Source organism: Triticum dicoccoides, chromosome 6B (assembly GCF_002162155.2).
Source record: "Triticum dicoccoides isolate Atlit2015 ecotype Zavitan chromosome 6B, WEW_v2.0, whole genome shotgun sequence".
NCBI lineage: Eukaryota > Viridiplantae > Streptophyta > Magnoliopsida > Poales > Poaceae > Triticum > Triticum dicoccoides.
Window position 1 is genome coordinate 924558 of NC_041391.1, and position 9808 is coordinate 934365.

The window sequence follows — 9808 nt, forward strand, 5'->3', positions numbered from 1 at the left end:
TAATTTAGGCCTTTCCTGAAAAAGACTATTGAACTGACTATAGAATTTAAAAGGTACTTGAATTTTCGGAAAGTGTAATGTACAAGGGAAAATATACAAATAAAAATAATGTTACAACTTGGTTATCTTAGCAAAATAATAGATAAAGAAAATAAAGATATTCATTTTTATCTGAACTCCATAAAAGTCGATAAATAGTGCTAGAAAATAAATGAGGACTTGGGTTTCTACACGAAATTCAACTATTGTCCTGCAGCAGAATCAACGGCTGCCAGCATGACGCACTGCAGGACCACATTTTCAATGTGTGCTCTTTTATATTTTTTCATCTAAAAATATTTGAAATAGAAAGCTATTAGACATACAATTAATATATATTCTTCTAGGAAATTATGTTTTGTAAACAAGAGTAGGTACAAACCGCAGCTCATCAGAGTTCTACTCCTGTTGCTCGCATTTATTTTTGGATTTATTTCAGGATTTTCAGCAAGGCGCGTTCAGTGGGAGGACACATTTCCATCGACTACGAGGCTCCTTTGGTGATTTCAACAATCGCAAGATGATATGTCGGCTCAGTAGGTGCTCCTGAAGGTAGATTGTGCGTGTGTGTTCTTAGGAATAAGTGTATGTGTATATATATGAGTGTCCGCTTTTGTACTATGTTCAATAAAAATATATCAAAAGAAAAATTTAATAAAGAATACAACCCTATTTTGTACATATATTTGGCCCAGCGTTTTGGTTTTCACACATTAGTTCATTCCATATCAAGTCCATAAATAATAAATATTATTAATAAAAACTCTTTAACCACTTAATGGTGCATCCACACACATACCAAAAACGCCATATGAATTAAGTAGCCTAATTTTCAAATAAGAAGACTCCTTAATCACCTGATAAGAAAACTAAACATTGGAAGTAGGAATAACATGTCAAGTATGAAAAGACATATATTTATTATGGTATAATAACATTGTGTTGGATGGGCAAGAACCTGACACATTTGACTAAAATGAGTACGGCTTGAAGCGTGGAGGCATAATATTACATTAGTCGAATATCATGACCGCAATGTGATTAATGATGATTCGCGAGGAAAAGAACAAAATTTAGATACATAAAAGGAACTAGAGTGGAATGAGAAAGAAGAAAATTAGTGTAGATATATAAATAGATTTATGGTTTAGTGTAACAGATGATGCATATGCTAATACATGGTAATGTTTATCAATAAATTGATGCACTTAATGGAAATATTTTTGTAAACTGCAATCAATTTTTTAAGATGCATATGTTATCTACAGTCCCTTCTTTTTATTTCCAATACAAATGGATATTAATAAACTATCGAATTAAGATCAATGACAATTCACAACGAATATATTAGGTCATATTGCAAGTCTAGACGCGCAAATGCACGGGTCACCCAGCTAGTTAGCATTAAAATTATAAGAACTAATAAATAAGGTAGTCAAAGATACAAACCTATAGAAGTAAGCTTTGGGGAGCGAGCACCATATTTTACATTCCATTTTTCATGCCTTGGGTGCTAATCATGTAGATCGAAGGTGCACATAATTTTTCGTTTCATCTATCTGACGAGCGCACAACATGATTAGGGTGTATCTGACGAACTCTGCGGAGTTCAGAGATATATTTGGTTTACATGTATTTGGTAGTTTAGGATTTGTAATCTGTCCCCTACCTTATCTCTAGGAGAGGCTTCTTTCCCTCCAAGTTTGTACTCCTATATATACATGCCTGTGAGGGTCAAGCGCATCTTTCACTTCTTGACTGTCCCGGCGGCGGACCGGTCAGGGTGCGGGAGCGGGCGCTCTTCTCGTTTCTAGACTTAGCCATGCTTGTGGCGACGGCAGGACCGGCGAAGGACTGTGCGAGTCAGCTACGAAAGAATGGTGTTGACACTATCTTCTTTATTATTGAAGAATATATGTATACCATATGCAGGGTAACACTATCCTCTTTATTATTCAAGAATTTAGGTATACAATATGGGGCCCATATCCCAAATATATATAAATATATAATATGCCTTTTTGAGTAGGAGAGCAACTGCCCCTATCTTGCAGGAACGAGAAAGACCCCCAAAATACATGCATAAATTCGTGGTACAACTCACACACAGATAGAAATCGACTAAGCAGAAAGGATAACAAAAATTAACAATTGCGTAACGGAATAGCCATGTAGATATAGCTCGTTATTGGCAGCAACATATTAACTTGTTCAACAATGGCCAGCGGCGTAGAGATGTCCCATCAGGCGTGGTTCGGCGTATAGCACAAGCGGTTTGGCTAGGAATAGATCGTGCTCCGACTCGCTGAGATCGACAGATGCTACACCCGTTGGCTTGGTCCACGTGAATCCCTGCAGTAGCCGTCCGAAGAGCATTACGCACATGGCCGTGCCAAGTGACGCCGCCACACACCCACGGCGGCCACTGCTGAAGGAGATGAACCACAACTCATTCTCCGTGAGAGTCACTTCATTGTCGGCTGTTGTATTAATATGACGCTCTGGCTTGAAGCGTAGCGGCTCGTCCCAGACAGCTGGGTTCCGTCCGAGTCCCATACGGCTGAGGATGACATGGCTGCCCTTGGGCACACGGTAACCCGGCAACGTTGCTGTCAGCAAGCGCGACGTGTGACACATTGAAGGGTGCGACGGGGTGCAGCCGGAATGCCTCACGAATGCACGCCTTGAGATAGGGGAGGTGCGGGATGTCTGACTCCTGGACAAGCCGCTCTCGGCCCACCACCTGGTCGATTTCCTCCACCGCCTTCCGCATCACCTCGGGAATGTTGGACATCTCCGCCAGCGCCCACTCCACTGCGTTTGATGGGTTGTCAACGGCGGCAAATATTATGTCCTGCGCCATCAACCCAAGTGACAGATTAATGAATTTATGTATAATTTTTTGCATCTTGGACCTTCATAGACATGTTTGATGTTGACAACGGTTTTTCTTCTGTCTTTTTGGCCCATGGATTTGGGTGGCGTGCGCTTGGACTTGCATGCGATGCATGCTTTACGTGTGTACCAAAGTGGTTATGTACATACCTGCGACTGTGCTTTCACCTCCTCGATGGTGAGAAGAGGGTTCCCCTCTGCGTCCTTGAGCGTGATGAGCACATCAAGAAAGTCCTCGACCTCCTCCCTCTGGCCGGACTTCCATTGCCGCCACCTCTCATTAATGACCGTGTCGTGCAGCCGGTTCACCGTCGCATTGGCCTCCATCACAATCTTCTCGTGTCCGTCCAGGTCGAGGCCGATGCCGCGCAGCCACGGTAGGTAGTCACAGATGCAGAACGCATAGAGGAGACCTAGCGAGGTGAACACAGCGTCCATGTGCTCCACCTCCATCGTGCCCGGGCCGCCATCTGGCCGAGGCTCACCGAAGTACCGCCGGCCGAAGACGAGCCGCCGGATGACGTTACCACAGTAATGCCTTGCAACGTGTCTCACGTTAACGGCAGAGGACGGCGCGGTGGCGAGCGTGTAGACGTAGCTTGTGAGGTTTTCGGCCTCTTGGGCACGCTGGTCGTGGAGCCACCGGTGCTGGGAGGGGCAGATGATTTCGGAGGTGAGTACGCGGCGCATCTTCTTCCACTGGTCGCCGAATGGGGACAGCACGGCGTTCTTGTACCCGCCGCTAAATGCCGATGAGGCAAAGGTGAGCGGGCGGGAGGCGAAGTTGGCGTCCTGCTTCTTGAGTACCTCGCGGGCCACTAGCTACATCTTCGCACGGAAGGAAGTGTCTGACAGTCGGGACCCACCTGGTCGAAGCATATGTAGCGTTGTCATTCTGGTCGCGAACGTGTACGTACATACTGGTCGATGTAGAGGCGCGCACGTGTCATAGTAGAGGCGCGCACGTAGCATGTACATGTATGTACAGCGGCCAGGGTGCAAGAAAGAAAATATGGCCACGTACGTACATACGGGTGTGGTCTCGAACGCCTACTCGCGCATACGTACGGCCACGGCTCGTGTACATGGCTGGGTCGGAATGGAGAAATTGCGTCGTCGTTGTGTTCATGCGGAGCCAACCGGCTGGGTCGGAATGGAATGCATCGTCGTGTTCATCGGGAGGGGTTGGTCGGAACAGCCGATGTAAACGAGGCCTGGCGTACCGCACAACAGAGGAAACGGCCTTATGTTCGATCGGCCACGTTCGAAACGGGATCCTGTTCATCGGGAGGGGTCTAGCATACGCAAAATGGAATAAACGGACTTGTGTTGGACCTTCTACGGTCGAAAAGGGGTCATGTTGATCGGGAGGGGTGTGGCGTACCGCAAAACGGAGGAAACAGACTTGTGTTGGAGCGCTACGGTTGAAAAGGGGGTCCTGTTCATCGGGAAGGGTGTGGCGTACCGCAAAACGGGACCCCACGGGATATTGTTCATCACCACCGTCGACCTCCTCTAGCCTCCACCTGTCAATGTTCATCCACGGGCTCCTGTTCATCCAACCTCCACCGCGGGCTACTCCATCGGCTACTGTTCAACCAGCCCTCTGCACGGGCTCCTATTCAACCACCCCTCCACAAGCTGCTGTTCGTTGACCCCTCCACCAGCTATTGTTCAACCAGCCCTCCACGGGGTCGTCTTGTTCATCCAGCCATCCACGGGGTCCTGTTCATCCAGCCCCAATCGGCTCAATCGGTCGAGGTCCTGTTCATCCAGAGGCAACACCACGGGGTCCGGTTCATCCACCCCCACCGGGAACTGTTCATCCAAACCCCCCCTGCAACGCTCACTGTTCATCCAGAGGTAGCATCGATCAGCTTCAGTTAGCAGCAGTAGCGAAGGAATCGCTCGATCAGGTTCAGTTAACAACCGTCGATCGATTGCTCGGGTTCAGTAACACGTAGCCTGCAGTGCAATCGCTCAGGTTCAGTAGGCGAACGCCTTGCTCGGGGTCAGTTAGAGCCCAACGCCTCGCACCCATGCACGTGCGTGTACGAGAGAAATGTGAAAACCTCCGTGCATCGCTCGGCCCCGGCTACCCACCGTAACCAGGAACACCCAGATATTTTCCTCGCCCTCGCTTCTACCACGGTTTTTTCCGTCATGCAGCTGCTCTCCGGCCCGCCCAGGACGAAAAGCCCATTTTCTATCATGATTTTTTGTCATAGAAGTAGGAGCTCACCGCATCTATGATGATACCGGGTTTTTTCACAACTATTGTCATAGAAATGTCATAAGTATGACAGAAAAATTTTTGTTCGGCCCAAAATGTCACGGATGTGTCTTTTTTTTGTAGTGGCGGTGGGTGTTCCTGATAGTAATTAGGATGGCTTGTCCAACGCGAAGATTCTTGCCAACGAGGAAGCTCTTCCACCCAACCGAGCATAAGTGTGTGCGACCGTCCGTGTTCATGCGGTAAGTACAGGTGGTGATGGAGCCCCTTGCGGTAAGGCGTAGTTCAGCTCAGCCTTCTTCACTAGGCTCGATAACAAAACTCACAGATAGGCTCTTTGGCAATTTATGAATAATAAAAACATATCAATTAATAAGTAGCCTCGCACATACTCTTGCAAATATATTTCTATTAAGTATAGATTTCTACACTATCAAAATTCACAGTACTACACATTTGTACTAAGCATGAATTCTACTAATAAATATATATGGATAATCTACACTATTAATAGTTCCTTGGATTCTACACTAATAAGCATGTGATCAGACTCTACACTAATGCATATCACCGACTAGATTCCACACAGTATATCATTAGACTCTACACTAAGCATATCATCGGATAATTTGCATTTGTAAGTATACAATAAAGCATATATATATACATATATCATCAAATAACTACAGTTAGTATAACATACCATATCATGCCGATCGACAATGGTACTTGTCAGGCAGGTCACGAATGGCTTCATTCTTTGAGCTACAATGGCGGAATTATGTCACATAGGTTGCACACCTCCTCCTCACCCAGCCTCATTCTTTGAGCTACGATGGCTTCATGTAGTGGGTCCTTATCAACTTCATCGCGACCGAGTGGGTCCTCATCATCTTCATCATCTTCCACCAGGTTGATATAAATGAAAGCCAGCTTGGGTCTTTCTGCTCTAAAGGAGAAGCTTAACAACACACCACCAGTAAGACGCATGCGAGCGAGGAAACGGGCCCATCCATGTCCTCCAATTTGCGACATATTGTGTCCGCTCTCGACCTCCATAATGTAAGCCCCCCAGGAGCCTCAAAGGTCACAGTGTCTCCTGTCAGTTTGTTGAATTTCAACCTCACATTGCATGGGACGATCTGTGTACAAAAAGCAAAATGACACATTGCATTAATGCCAACACTAAAAACAAAATAGTTGTTACATTTCATATAATTTCTTACCACCGCATGACGAAAACTCGGCTGAAAGTAGATGCTGAACAGCTTGCCAGTTGCAAGGCTGCTGGTGCACTTGACTTGCACAATCGACAGGTGGTGGTCGCGCCATTTTCCTAAAGCATGAGCAAAGATAACAATAACTTAGCATGGGATGATCAGTTATGTCTAAATTTTTACTATTTAGTTAATCATATCAACTAAAAACTGTCAACTATCACATCTCTCTCTCTGTCTCTTTTTAAATGTTGCATACCAACTAAATCAAAATGTTATAAATCAACTAGCCTACTAAACCAACTAGCCTACTAAATCAACTAAATCAAAATGTTCTAAATCAACTAAATCAACTAGCCTACTAAATCAAGTAAATCATATCAACTAAATCAAAATGTTTCATATGAACTAGCCTACTTAATGAAGATGTAGCAGGGAGGAGAGGTTGTGGATGGAGGAAGGAGGAGGGAGAAGGAGGGCGACTGGAGGAGGGAGGAGGAAGGAGGACGAAGGAGGAAGGCGGAGCAAGGAGGGGCCGGTCGGCAACGAAAGGAGGAGTGGAGGGAGGACGGAGGAGGAGGGGTGCGGCGAAGCATTCAGGGAGGAGGAGGTGACAGCGGCGCAGAGGGAGAAGGGGTAGGCGATGATATAGCACAGCGGCGGTATGTATTTCCCTCAGATGAGACCAAATTTATCGAACCAGTAGGAGAACCAAGCAACACAACATAAGCAACCCCTGCACACAGATAACAAATCCTCGCGACCCAAAGTGTTAATGGGGTTGTCAATCCCTTTCGGGGTACGACGCCTCAAGTGGCAAACGGACGTGAGATAATTTGGTAATTAATTGATAGATCGAACGCCAAATAAAATAAAGGAGAATAAAATGCAGCAAGGTATTTTTGTATTTTTGGTTTAATAGATCTGAAAATAAAAGCAAGAAAAAAGTTTATTGCAAGCAAATATATGAGAAAGAAGACCCGGGGGCCATAGGTTTCACTTGTGGCTTCTCTCGAGAAAGATAGCAAACGGTGGGTAAACAAATTACTGTTGGGAAATTGATAGAACCTCAAATAATTATGACGATATCCAGGCAATGATCAATACATAGGCATCACGTCCAGGATTAGTAGACCGACTCCTGCCTGCATCTACTACTATTACTCCACACATCGACCGCTATCCAGCATGCATCTAGTGTATTAACTTCATGGAAAAACGGAGTAATGCAATAAGAACTATGACATGATGTAGACAAGATCCGTTTATTTATTGCGGCAGATATAGATCTCATCTGTTTATCCCTAGTAGCAATGATACATACTGTTGGTTCCCTTTCTATCACTGGGATCAAGCCCCGTAAGATCGAACCCACTACCGGGCACCTCTTCCCATTGCAAGATAAATTAGATCAAGTTGTCCAAACAAAACCCAAATACCAGAGAAGAAATACGAGGCTATAAGAGATCATGCATATAAGAGATCAAAGAAACTCAAATAACTGTCATCGATATAAAAAGATATGACTAATCATAAACTCAAAGTTCATCAGATCCCAACAAACACACCGCAAAAAGAGTTACATCATATGGATATCCAAGAGACCATTGTATTGAGAATTCTGCGTGAAAGAGAAATCCATCTAGCTACTAACTACGGGCTCGAAGGTCTACAAAGAACTACTCACGCATCATCGGAGAGGCACCAATGGAGGTGGTGAACCCCATCCGAGATGGTGTCTAGATTGGATCTGGTGGTTCTGGACCCCGCGGCGGCTGGATGAATACTTAGTCGACCCCCCTAGGGTTTCTGGAATATTGGGGTATTTATAGAGCAAAGAGACGGTCCAGGGGGCACCCGAGGTGAGCACAACCCACCAGGGCACGCCTGGGCCTCCTGGCGCGCCCTGGTGGGTTTTCCCCTCCTCGGGACTCATCCCCAGGTGCAACCAGGGCCCAACTTCTTCCTTCTGTCCAAAAAAATCCCCGTAAAGTTTCGTGGCATTTGGACTCCGTCTGATAAGGATTTTCTGCGATGTAAAAAACATGGAAAAAAGAGCAACTGGCATTTGGCACTATGTCAGTAGGTTAGTACCAAAAAATGATATAAAATTACTATAAAATGATTATAAAACTTCCAAGATTGATAATAAAACAGCATGGAGCAAACAAAAATAATAGAAACGTCGGAAACGTATCAGCATCCCCGAGCTTAACTACTGCTCGTCCTCGAGTAGGTAAGTGATAAAAATAGATTTTTTTGTGTGGAGTGCTCTCTATCATGTCATATCATATTCTTTTCTTTATAGCTTGGACATTTGGACTTTTATGTGATTCAAAGAAATAGCACTAGTAGAAAAAGGGGCTTTTGTCCCGGTTGGTAAGGCCCTTTAGTCCCGGTTTTTGAACCGGGACTAAAGGGTCGTTACTAATGCCTACATGAACCGGGACTAAAGGCCGCGGCCACGTGGAGCTCCACCTTTAGTCCCGGTTGGTGTTACCAACCGGGACTAAAGGAAATTTTATGAATTTTTTTTTGAAATTTTTTTATGAAATTGTTTTTTGAATTTTTTTTTATTTTCAAATTTCTGAATTATTTTAACCTCTAATCTCTAATCACCACCCCTCATCACTGCTCAATTTATCCTCTCATCTCTAATCAACCCTCATCATTCCAAATCATCTAACTTCCCGAAGGGTCACCCATCCTCCCACTCCCCCAGCCTGAGCACGCTTAACTTTCGGGTTCTATTCTCCCTCGTTTCCAAGTCTGCACTTGTTGTTTTCCTCACAATAGTAAGATGTCAATCCTATTAACCCTCAGGAATTTTGCTTGAGCATGAAGTGACACATTTCACTGTTTGAGTTTGAAACTATTGTTTTAAAACACAATAATTATTTAGTAACACTAATATTTCTTGAATAATTAGTTTGACCATTGTTTGACCATAGTTTGACCAGATTTGACCAAAATCCAAAATAACTGAAATAATTATTTAGTAACACTAATATTCTAGAATAATTAGTTTGACCATTGTTTGACTATTGTTTGACCAAAGTTTGACCATAGTTTGAAATTTTTTCGATTTTTTCCACTCTAGATCTTAAAAGCCCCGTAACTTTTTTTCTGTTAGGTTTTTCAGGATTTTGAAAATGTTTAATGGAGTTCCCCCGGTTAAATTCGGATGTAACTTTTCGAGTAGATGATTTTTCATATAAAAAACTTTTTCATCCGAGTTCGTATGCAAAAGTAATGCCATTTTACAAATTCTAGAGAGATTTTGCAAATAAAGTCGAAATTCATATTTGTTAATTTTCCCAACAACTAGACCACATATCACATGGGAAACTTATTTTATTTTATTTTTTCGACATTTCCATTATTTTCTTTCGTTTTTTCTAAAACTGAAAATGCGGTCCACGGG

General features: G+C 44.1%; 1 pseudogene; it reads right to left on the minus strand.

The window, feature by feature from the left end:
• Positions 1–2250: 2250 nt before the first annotated feature.
• LOC119323767 overlaps positions 2251–9808 on the minus strand; it is a 46276-nt pseudogene continuing 38718 nt past the window's right edge.